The sequence below is a fragment of the Cynocephalus volans genome, chromosome 6, assembly GCF_027409185.1.
Source record: "Cynocephalus volans isolate mCynVol1 chromosome 6, mCynVol1.pri, whole genome shotgun sequence".
Taxonomy (NCBI): Eukaryota; Metazoa; Chordata; class Mammalia; order Dermoptera; family Cynocephalidae; genus Cynocephalus; species Cynocephalus volans.
The window spans coordinates 143,393,980-143,405,619 of NC_084465.1; the positions used below are offsets into that span (position 1 = coordinate 143,393,980).

General features: G+C 42.7%; 1 long non-coding RNA gene across 2 annotated transcripts in view; it reads right to left on the reverse strand.

Annotated features, from left to right (window-relative positions):
• LOC134379890 (uncharacterized) overlaps positions 1-10,515 on the reverse strand; it is a 43,008-nt gene extending 32,493 nt beyond the window's left edge. Inside the window, exons 1-2 of one of the 2 annotated variants that reach the window (XR_010023843.1) lie at positions 10,318-10,515; positions 9,073-9,488 (exon numbers count right to left, since the gene is read on the reverse strand). This is a non-coding gene — a long non-coding RNA (uncharacterized LOC134379890). Of the gene's footprint in view, positions 1-9,072; positions 9,489-10,313 lie in introns of both variants that reach the window. The other variant, XR_010023842.1, reaches the window with a different exon arrangement.
• Positions 10,516-11,640: the final 1,125 nt, after the last annotated feature.

Below are 11,640 nucleotides of genomic sequence, written 5' to 3' on the forward strand. Positions count from 1 at the left end.
AGCAGATGGGATTCTAGTAAAATCCCTAAATACCTACACTGACACTATCTATTTCACACCCACCCTAAGATTCTGAAAAATTCTGAGAAAGAGGAGGGAAGGGTGGGAAGGGTATTAGGCATCTGATTTTCAAAAGTTCCCAGGTAATTCTGGCACACCTTCCAAGTTAAAAACCACTAAACAAAAGTTCATACCAAAAAAAAAAGACTCAGAGACTGAAGGCCCAGCTATAATCAAGCATTCATAAATCATTCCTAAACATAGTCAACTTTTCATATCTTTACGGTTCCTACTTGGGAACATCTTCAGCAAAATCCTTTCAAAAACTCAGCTTTTCACATGAAAGAAAATATTCACATAACTATCCATCTCTTCCTTATTTAAGAATCAACATAGAGGGCTGGCCCGTAGCTCACGCAGGAGAGTGTGGTGCTGATAACACCAAGGCCCTGGGTTCAGATCCCATATAGGGATGGCTAGTGGCTCACTGGGTGAGCGTGGTGCTGACAACACCAAGTCAAGGGTTAAGATCCCCTTACAGGTCATCTTCTTAAAAAACAAACAAAAAAAAAGAATCAACATAGAAATCTCCCTAAATTCTCTTCCTCCCCCCACAATGCAGCCAGATAGCAAGCCAAACAAACACATGGGCAATATTTACAACAAGACTAGGCGACAAGGTATCCCTATGAATGCAAGTAAGTGAAGACAAACCATACTAATAGCTAAAAGTTCTACATAGCATCAGCATCTGCAAAGAGGCAAGGGGAAGCAGCAGGACATGTGACCTAACAGAAGAACCCCCAGTGTAGTGTTTTGAATAACAGCCCCCAAAATATGTCCACATGGAACCTATGAATGTGACTTAATTTGGAAAAAGGATGTTTGCAGATGTAATTAAGGATCTTGAGATAAGGTCATCCTGAATTGTCTAGATGACCCTTAAATCCAATGACAGGTGACCTTATGAGGAAAAGGCAGAGAGTGATTGGACATACAATGGTAAAGGCCATGTGAAGACAGAGGCAGAGATTGGAGTTTTGCTGTCACAAAAATGGATAAGACCTACATACACAACCTATAAACAGAGAAGGGTGTCTGTGACATATTATTAAATGGAAAAAAACAGTAAACTGAAAATCAATTTCCTAAAAGCATTATCATAAAGAGCTGATTTAAACTGGGTGCCCAGAGCATTTCCTTCCCCTCACATTCACTAGTACATAATATGTTTCCGGAAGCCAATATGCAGAACTGAGGAGAAAGTAGGTCTCACTGAAAGCTTACACAAGTTCTTCTACATATAGAATCTTTATTTATTGGGAAAATACTAGGTACTAAGGATGTTACACATACCTTGAGGTTTTAAAAAAATGGTGCCTATTAATCCCAAACTCATATTAGCTAAGCCAGATCTAGAAGGAACATCTAAATGTAATCAGAAATCCAACTTTGTATCTAGTGATATTTAAGGATACTATCTACATTGTAAGTAAACAGGAAATCAAGATGTTCTAAGATTGTAAATCCTCTCAATATATACTAAAGATTAATGAAGTGAACAAAAAAATAGAAGTCAAGAGACTATGTCTTCACTAGGTTGTAAGAAGGACAAAGAAATTGTGGGATTATAAGCAGCACTGCATACACTACTCTGTGTCAGATGTCAATTCAGAACAGAGATAAGCAAGAGGGGGAAAAGGCAGTAAGTAACCAACTCTGAATTTAAAATATAACCAATATCAAATAGAAAACTCAACAGCAGCTAGTCACTAAGAGAAGTAAATAAAGACTACTTGTCATTTTTTGATAATAGTTTGTTCTGTCCAAATACTTTCCCCAAAATAAATGAATATTCAGAAATATCAAATTTGGGTTCTAAATCTATTCTTATTCACAAACCTACACAATGGAATTTCTTGTGTATTAATAGATAACTAGAAGGCAGAGGATTTATAGAAAATTTTCATCACATCAAGTTTCTTAAACCTATAGCACAGTATATCTGTCTTTCAGATTATTTTACAAGCACAAAATGCCATCTTCCAGATTATACTGTGAAATAAACTATTTGTACATACTCAATTTTATGAGAATATGGCAACCTAACGACAAGACTATATTGGTGAAAGCAATCCAAAATTGAGCCTTTGTGTGAAGATGTCTTTTTTCTTCAAACCAGCAGAATATAGGCAAGGATTACAATATTTTAACATATTTAATTCCTTATGGTCAATTAAAATCACATAAATACTAGGACAATCTTTAAGTCCAATAACCTTTTATTTTAGTAATCTAATCACACCAACCAGAAAGAAAAACAAGTGCTTGCCATATGGTCTTTCTGTAACAGAAAATAGCTGCATTCAGTAACAGCATCTGTGCATTTTATCATCACTAACATTGCCCACACTTAAATCAGCACATTGTTAAATATAATAAGATGACAGGTCCCTTCACAAAGCACAGAACAAAAGAAACTGAATATTACTTTTGTATTGAATTACTTGGCATGGTAGTAACTAAAGAAATGAAGAACATGAAATCAAGGCACAATGCACTTCATAAAATGTTAAACTTGAAAGAAATGAATGCTAAGGAATACTAACAATTTATGGAGAAATTTTCTTTAGATCTGGGTACTCATTTTGTTTATGGATCTAATCTAGTGATAGTCCCACTCAATACATTCCAGACTTCTGCTGAAATGCCCTTTAATTATATCTGCTGCTGCTACTGCCACTATTCTCAATTCCAACAGGCTTTGCCTAACTTGCAGCATAAAACTTTTGACATGCAAATGGTATTCTAACATTTAGATTCAGTCATATGAACACACATTTAAAATGAAATAAAAGTGTTATATTATATTGTACTATAACCATCCTAGAATGAATTCTGGGCCTCCAATGAAGAAAACATACCTTTTAAAAATTGTTTAAGTATTGTTTTAAGCAGTGTGGGTTTGTTAGAAACCAGATTTTCGTAAGCCTGGTAATATATCACCTGTTTTAAAAATCTGTAAATAGTATCTCTTTATCATAGTTTTGAAATTAAACAAAACAAATACAAAAATAATATCATCTCGATATTCTCATCATCCAGAATTAACAACTGTTTTCTCATAGTCAATGTTGTGATCTTTTTTTCACTGATTATGAAATATTTATGACATTAAAATGATAAAAATATATAATAAGGAACATTCATATATTGGCCATTCATTTTAGGAAATAAAACACTGTTTTTTTGTTTGGGGGTTTTCTATGGCAGCTGGCCTGTAGGGGAATCCGAACCTGTGACCTTAGTATTATTACATCATGCTCTAACCAACTGATAAAACACTGCTTTATTGTTTTATTGCAAAACATGTCAGTACAAACATGTTATCTTTTTAGTTTCTCCTGTTTAGTTTTAGATTACCCTTTCACTAGTCTATTATGACTATTCTCACCTCTTAGTGCAAATTATTTCATACATTTGTACTACACATTGTCTTGTTTACTGTTACTTGGTTACCAGTTTCCAAAGAAGCAAAGAAAAAAGGCACCAAAAATTTTAACAGCAGTTCTAATGGAAATGGAATGGAGTTTAAGGTGGATAGGAGGTCTAAGGAAGAATACACACTTCATACTTTACATATTTTATATAATCTAAAGTAAATATTCACATATTACATGCCTAAATGCAAACTCAGTAACATTTTGGAATTTTGCTAAGCCTTCATTCATTCATTCATTCATTCATTCATTCAGAAAAAATATATTTGCTGAGGGCCTATTATGTGCTAGGGCACTCTTGTAGGCATGAGATAACAACGCAAACACAGCAGACAAACTGCACTCTTACTACTTACATTCTAGAGACAGTACCTGTTTCAAATACATAAGCAAAATCAGGTAGATATGCATGTCAGGTGGAGCTTAAGTAATACAGGGATAAATAAAGCAAGGCAGGAGGGCAGGGCATGGCAAGGGGAGCAGGGAGGAGCGTTTAGTAAACAGAGTAGTTGGCAAAGCTTCACTCAGAAGGTGACCTCTAAGCAAAAACCTAAAGGAGATGAAGAAGCAAGCCATGCAGAGACCTGGGGTAAGTGTTCCAAGACGGGGGTTCACCAAGTGGGGACTAGCAGGCTTGGTGTGTCTGCAGAAGAGCAAGAGTCCAGATTGGCCAGCACAGAGTGAGGAGGGGAGAGTCACCAGAGGTGAGACCAGGAAGGTGGCAGGGTCAACTGTCCAGGGCTTTATAGGTCCCTGTAAGAACTTTGGCCTTTATCTTCAGGGAAATGAGAAGGTATTAGAGAAATCTGAGCAAAGGAATGACATGATCTGATTTATAACAGCCCACTCTGTTTACTGTATGGAGAATAGACTCTAGGCAAGGACTGGAGCCAAGAGACTAGTCAACCAGACTAGCACGTCTATATGAAAAAAGAGAGATATCAAAGATCACTCCAAGATGTCTACACTGAAAAGGTAGGACTGCTATTGCTCCTGAGGAAGACTACAAGGAGCAAATTTAGGAAGGTGGACTGGGGGAACATTGTAGAGAATCAGGAATTTGGTTTTGGATATGCCTATTCAATATCCAAGTGGAGATTCTGAGTGGTCAGATCAGTTGGATGCAGGAATCTGAATTCAAAAGATAGAGGGATAGGTCAGGGTTCATGGACACACACAGACACACACACACACACACACACACAAATATATATCTGTATAGAATTATCAATATATACAGTCAGCTCTCTGTATTCATGGGTTGCACATCCGTGGACTCAAACAACCGCAGATCAAAAATATTCGGAAAAAAATTTTCTGTACTGAACATGTACAGACTTTTTTTGTGTGTGTCATTATTCCCTAAATGATACAGCATAACAACTATTAATATAGAATGTACACTATATTAGGTATTATAAGTATTTAGAGTTGATTTAAAGTATAAGGGAGGATGTGTATAGGTTATGTGCAAAGACTACCCATTTTATATCAGGAATTTATGCATCCATGGATTCTGGTATCTGCAGAAGGTCCTGGAACCAATCCTCCACAGATACCGAAGGTCAACTATACTTGATATTTAAAACCATGAAACTGAAAACTCTGTTTTCTTCTCTCTAGGACCAATGGATTGATCCACACATGGAATAATGGGCTGATGGTTTAATGGGTGGTAATGGTTTAATGGTTCTGATGGCTTTAAAAGGAGAGCGATGAGTAGGTTAGCTCTCTCTTGCTTAGTCCATTCTTGCCATGTGACACCCTGCTTCCCAGTAGAGAGTCACCACCCACTTTTAAGAAGGCCTTTACCAGATGTGTTCCCTGGACCTTGGACTTCTCAGTCTCCAAAACTGTAAGAAATAAATTTTGATTCTTTATAAACCACCCAGTTTCAGGTAGGATTCACTAAACTGACTTCCTCTGTCCAACAAGCTTAGGATGATGGCCTAGTTTTTGACTTGAACAAATAAGGAGATGGTAGTGCTACTCACTAAAAGAAGGAACATAGGAAGAGGAGAAAGTTGGTGATATGGGCAGAATTTGTTGAGTCTATAATACCTGCAGGCTATCCCAAAAAAACTGATCAATAAATAGGCAAATGCCTATATACATGGATGTCAGCCCTAAAATCTGGAATAGAGTTGTAGATTCGGAGTCACTGGTATATAGATTAAAGCCATGGGAGAGAATTTTTAAAAAAAAAAACAGCAAGGGAGTGCCAAAAGAGAACAGGAATGAAAACGGTTTGGTTCTGTTTAAAGCCAACATGAAAAGGGCAAGCAGAGGAAGAAGAACCCTAAAAAAAAAGAGAGAGAGAACAAGATAGAGGGAAAAAGAGAGCCTGAGAAGGAACAAGAGAGTCTGGGATAAAAGCAAAGTGTATAGCATTCCAGAAAAGAGAGCCAAAGCATAGTTTCATATGAATTCATCACAAAAAAATGCCTTATCTTATTGTTTACACTATTCCAAAATCAATCAACAAATATTTTTCATCAGCTATAATACATTTCAGTCATAGGATAATCTTAGCATAGGTAAAGAAGCAAAAGCTAAAAATGAAATAAATGAATTAGCTTTACTATTTGTTTTCACAATAAACAGCGAAAGTACCAAAAATTCTATTATTGGACAATGCTATGAACTACAGATAAAAAGTGTAATAAATGTTAAAAATGGAAAAAACCATGTGTCTAGAAAGGTGAGGAAAAGTTTTTTTTCCCCCTTTGGCTAAAAAAAAGGAAAGTTAAACCTATATGATAGAGAGTGAAAATACCACAGAGGATTCAAAGGAAGACTCTATATAAAGTGATTTTGTGGGTAAAGTTACTCAAGGTTTGGTGTCAGAATACTTCACTGATCAGACTACACACCGCCCCCCCAAATCACTTATGTGGTTCAGAATGAGTGAAAACAATTTTGAAAAATACATCTTTAGATGTATAAAGTATATAAATTTGTGTGAATACAATCTGAGCCATCCTTTCTGTATAATGCCAAGACATATTCTACTGAAATGTCACAATTCCTTATTTGAAGAGGCCTGTTTGTTATTTGTTTCTGAGCCTTTCAATATATTGGGGGGGGGGTTAGGAAGGGAGAGTATGCCTAAATTTATTCATATATCAACATAATTAGATTGTAATACTTAAGATGAACAAGAAATCGCTGTTTTTCAACAAAGCAAGGGACCCTATTTATAGAAGGTGGAGTTAGCTAACTAGATAAGGCGTTACAGACTCCTATTAATTCACCACATTGATTTCTTCTGTCCTACAAGGTTAGGTTTTTTAGCTGATGAACATCATTACTATTAAGACATATATGCTCATCTCTTAACACACATAGATTTATTATTCAAACACATTTAGAAACAATGGTTTTTAAATTTTTTTTAAATGATGGTACTACTCCAGAATGTAATAGTTCTAATAACTTTAAACACAAAAGTGCAGTGTTCAAAGACCCAGATATCTATCAACCCAAAGTACAGTATTCCAGTGACAACTCCCTTTATATTACTAAAAAATATTAACAAGATTTAATGTGCATCAGAAGCATCAATCAAAAAAAAGAAGCATCAGAGATGAATACACATCACAACTAAACAGATGCAATACTGTAATTACACAAGTTCCTCCCCCCCCGCCCCCCAGAGGTTTTAAAATGTTTTCTGACAGCATACAGCCCCTTTATTTCTATTTCCACACAGGATCTAAGCAAAATATCTTCTTATTTTTTAAAAAGCCAGACAGTATTGTAGTTTAATACCAAACCCAAGTACTGTATATATTCTTTAAATGAGCAAAATACAGACAGTATTTCTTCCTTCTCAAACTAGAAACAATATAGTCATACCAGCAGTAAGATCCAAAGGAAAACAAATTTCACAGCCTTTAAAAAAATACATAACTGTCATTGTTAATAAAAGCCAAGTGTGCAACTAACTAGAAGCACTGCTTTAGATTAGATGTGTCTAAATTCTTGGTTTCGGGGGCATTCCTTAAAAGACAAAAAAAATTTCAAGTAACATTAGTTCTTACAAATATAATGAAAATAGCATGCTGATCAAAGTATTCACAAGACAATGACAAATAAGGATTTAGGACCACAGTACATATTATTATGTAACTACAATACACATTAAGCAATCACCAGGTTGTAGCGAGGCCTTTCAAAAGGAGTTATTATGGTTTACCATGATCAGAGGATTGTGGTGTTATACTTAATCACACTTTTACCTGCAAGCAGGTGTTTACATATGTCAAGAAGTAAAACACTAATTCTAAATGTAAACCTACGGTTCTGCCTCATAAATTGTACAGTAATGGTACACTGTACCTCACAATGTTTTCTGCATGAACTTTTTAATCCAACATGAAGTAAGCTGCATGAAGCAAGTTTCTCTGTATGCTTTATGAACCAAAATTTAATTTCTGATTCATTTTTATTAAAATCCCAAAACCACACACTTAGAACTACATCTTGTTTCAAGGACCATAAAGTTAAAATTGAACACTCACAAGGCACAAAAGAAATAGTGAGATAGTGAAGGCTTATTTGGGGATGTGATGGTCACCTAAGTAATCTTCGACCTTTCAATAAAAACATAGGCATCTCAAAAGTAAAGTGTAAAGGATAACAACATTCAGTATGTTTAACAAGCAAACTACAGAAACCATAAATAACAAAGTAAACTTCAATATATTCACTATAGAAGCAAATTCTAAATACTCCAATCTCCAAATACAAGGAGGTAAAAAAAGATACGAGAGGCAACAGGGTATATGGCTGTCATAAATCAATGGATTTTCTACGGTTTCTCTCCTGTCTGCTCAAAAAATTTCAGGAAGCCTGGAGCAATATCTTCTGGGCCCTTCGAAAGATGCTAGTCTGAACAGCAATGCAAGCCACCTGACACCTCAGAGCAGCTCTCAGAACTTCTGAGCAGTGAAAGGAAGGGCATAAATAAAAGAAAATAGTGAAGGCAGGAGATTTTTCAGGGAGTTGGAATTACAACACCATCCACAGGAAAAGACTTATTTTGCTACCCAAAGCAGAGATCTGTACCAAAAGCAGCAAGGTCCCCCTGTCAAAGAGAGACTAAGTTCCAGATGCGACAAGTATACCAGCTGCCCTCTCTCCTCCTCGGGAACAAACCCTGGAAACACACACGAAATGCACAAAGCACCCCTAACCAGCTCAACTCGAAAAATACTGGAGGATGGAGACTAAAGCAAAACGGATACTGAGGTGCCCTATTCTCATGCTTGTGGCATTCACAGCCACCAGAAATGAGAATTCCGCGGTCTGAGAGAGGGTGACCAAGATGGGGACACTTCATAGTAACGGACAACGTTCTTGCAAAAGAAATCTCTGGAAGTCCCTGGAAACCAAAGTGGGCAAGGTTTCACCTCGCTACTGGTCAAGCTGGAGCGCTCCCACCATCCAGCTGAAAGCCCCGGAAAGCCCCTGGTGAGGCTCGGTGGCAGCTGACCCTCCCACCACTGGCAAGACGCTCACAGACACTACCCACCGCCCGGCCGGCGGGGGATGCTGTCTCCGCGCTTACCTCCGAGGCCAGGACCCCACAGGCCTTGAGCTTGTCACCATCTCCCTCAGGCAGACCAGTCCGACGTGTAGCCATCATTTCATTTCAAATGACAAAGAAGGGCCAAATCCTTTGGAGTCCACATGGGGGGTGGGGGGGGGTGCCACCACACACCAAAAAGGGAAGAATTCCGGCTGGTGAAACAAACACGGGGCCAGGGAGTGAAGGTTTTCAGGATGCCCCTTCAAATTTCGCAATGGTTTCTTCGGACTTCGCCGTCTTCTTCCATTTCTCCAGACTTAAAAACAAAGACGACAGGTCTTCTAGGCAGCTAGAGTCCAGGCCAAGTGCAGAAAGCGGTCCCCTTCCTCCCAGTGCTAGTCCAAGAGGAATCCGGGTGGGTCGAGAAGGCTGAGCGTCAGCTCCAGAGATCCTTCCTAGAAGGGGAGAAGTTAAAGGGCATGAACTTTCCCCAGACGCCGATCTTAGCCCTGCCACATGTCTACTCCAAGTTCGCCTTTCCAACACCCGGAAAGATCATTCGGTCTCCGCCGATGAACCACACAAATGAAAGATGAGATAATCTTCCCATGCAAAAAATAAAAGGAAAAATTTTTAAAAAGGAACAGCCTATAAATCTGAGGGGTAGGGGTGGGAGAATGAGATGAGAACCCTCAGAAGTGCCCCGGTGGCTGCGTCAAACACGCCTGCCTGGCTGTTGTGCCGCCTTCAAGAAAAAGCATTCCCTGTTCAAGTGCATTTTAATTCTGCATTTCCTGGGCAGAGCAGAGGGAGTGTATACGTTCTTCTGCATCGCCCAGATACGTACATTTCAGGGCAGTTTCTCCCTCCCGGGCTAAAATGGGAGAATAGTTTGCAAACACTCTCCTCCTTCCCCTCCACCCCTCAAAAAATGAACAAAAAGCCAGCCTCGGCCGGGACCGGCGTGGGCGCGGCGGCGTCCCCAGGCGGGCTGCCCGGCCGCGGGTGACTCGAGCCGCCCGCCCCCTGCCCCTCCGCCCCGGCCGGCGCCCCCGAGGAGGCGGCTGTTTTCCTTGGCCCGCGGCGGGGCTGGGTGGGGACGGCCGGGGAGGGCCGGGGAGGCGCTCCGGGGCATTATTCCGGAGCTACATAAATGAAGCCACAGCCCAAGCAACTTTTCTTCCGTGGCTGCTCCCCCAACTGCCACTCGCTACTATCTTTCCCTTTGCCTGCGGCCACCTGGGGAGAAAAAAAATAAAAAAAAGAAAACCACAACCCACCTACCACTATTTCCTCCGCCCCTTCCTGAGGCGGGTCGGGGATCTCCAGCTCCCGGGGAGAGCGGCCCAAATATGTCCTTTTAGAGAGGTGCGGGGACAGCCTGGGAAGGACAAAACCCTTCCCGCCCGCCCGGGCCGAACTGCCGCGGGGCGGCGGCCAGCAGCAGAGGGACGCGGGCCGGGCCCGGCCGGGACGCTAGGCCGCAGGCTCGGTTAATATTCATGAGCGGCCCGAGGCGCCCCTCCTCCCGGGCCGGCCGGACCCCGGCGCCCGCAGCCGGCCTTTGTGCCCTGCCCTCCTCCCCCGGCCCTCCCTCGCTCGGCACACGCGGGTGCGGCCCCTCCGCCGCCACCGCCGCCGGGAGCCCGCCACGGGCTCCCTCCGGCCCCGGGCCAGCGCCGGGCGGGGTGACCTGAGGTGGCGGGAAGGGAGGGAACCCGCGTCGGTCCTCAAGCGCTGTCCCTCTGGGCTAAGGCGGAAAATAAAGCAGACACGCACCGGAGGAAGCGGAGCGAATGGATCCGCGCGGGGCCGACTGCCTCCAGGACAGCGCTCCCCGCACGCCCGACGCGAGCCGGACCCGGCGGGAGGACGATCCGGCGCTGCCCGCCGCCGCGCTCCCAGGCCGCCGCCCCCGGCCGGCCGCTCCCAGACACCGCCGCGACCTGCCCCGGCCGGCCCCGGGTTCTCGGCCGCCGCGGGAGGGCGTGGGGCGGGGCGGCGGCCGCCGGACTCTCCCCTCAGCTCGCCGGGCCCGGCCCGGGCCCCGCTCCGGCTCCCGAGATCGCCAAGTGACAGAAACGCCTGGCTCCGCTGCCGCGCGGAGCTGTTCCCCGGGGGCGGATTTCTCGCTTCTTCCTCCCTGGATCCACCTCCTCCCACTCCACCTCCTTCCCCTCCCCTCCCCAGGGGAGGCTCTGGGGCTGAATATTTTCTGTCTTGAATAATACGGTCCCGGGGAACCGACGCCGGAGCAGAGGGATTAGCCGGGGGCGAGGGGAGGGGTGCTCGCCGCCCCCCTCCTAACGTGTCTCGGGACCTCCAAGCCCTCACTCCAAAACTGGGCACACAAAACCCTCCCCGCCTTCTTCAATCTCCCGAGCGCTGAGCGGGGTGCGGCCAGGAACGGGGATTTCTCCTGGGGAAGAGAGTTGGTGCCCGGCGTGAGGGGCGGACGGGGGAGCTAGGTGTGCGGAATCGAGGGATCAGAGGTTCTAGACTGCGGGGGACATGTCTTGGTGAACCGTGGCCCCTTTTTTGCAGCGGGAGGAAAACGAAGCTGCGACGCGATATGGGACTTCCAGATAAGGGAGTGTCCGCTCACGC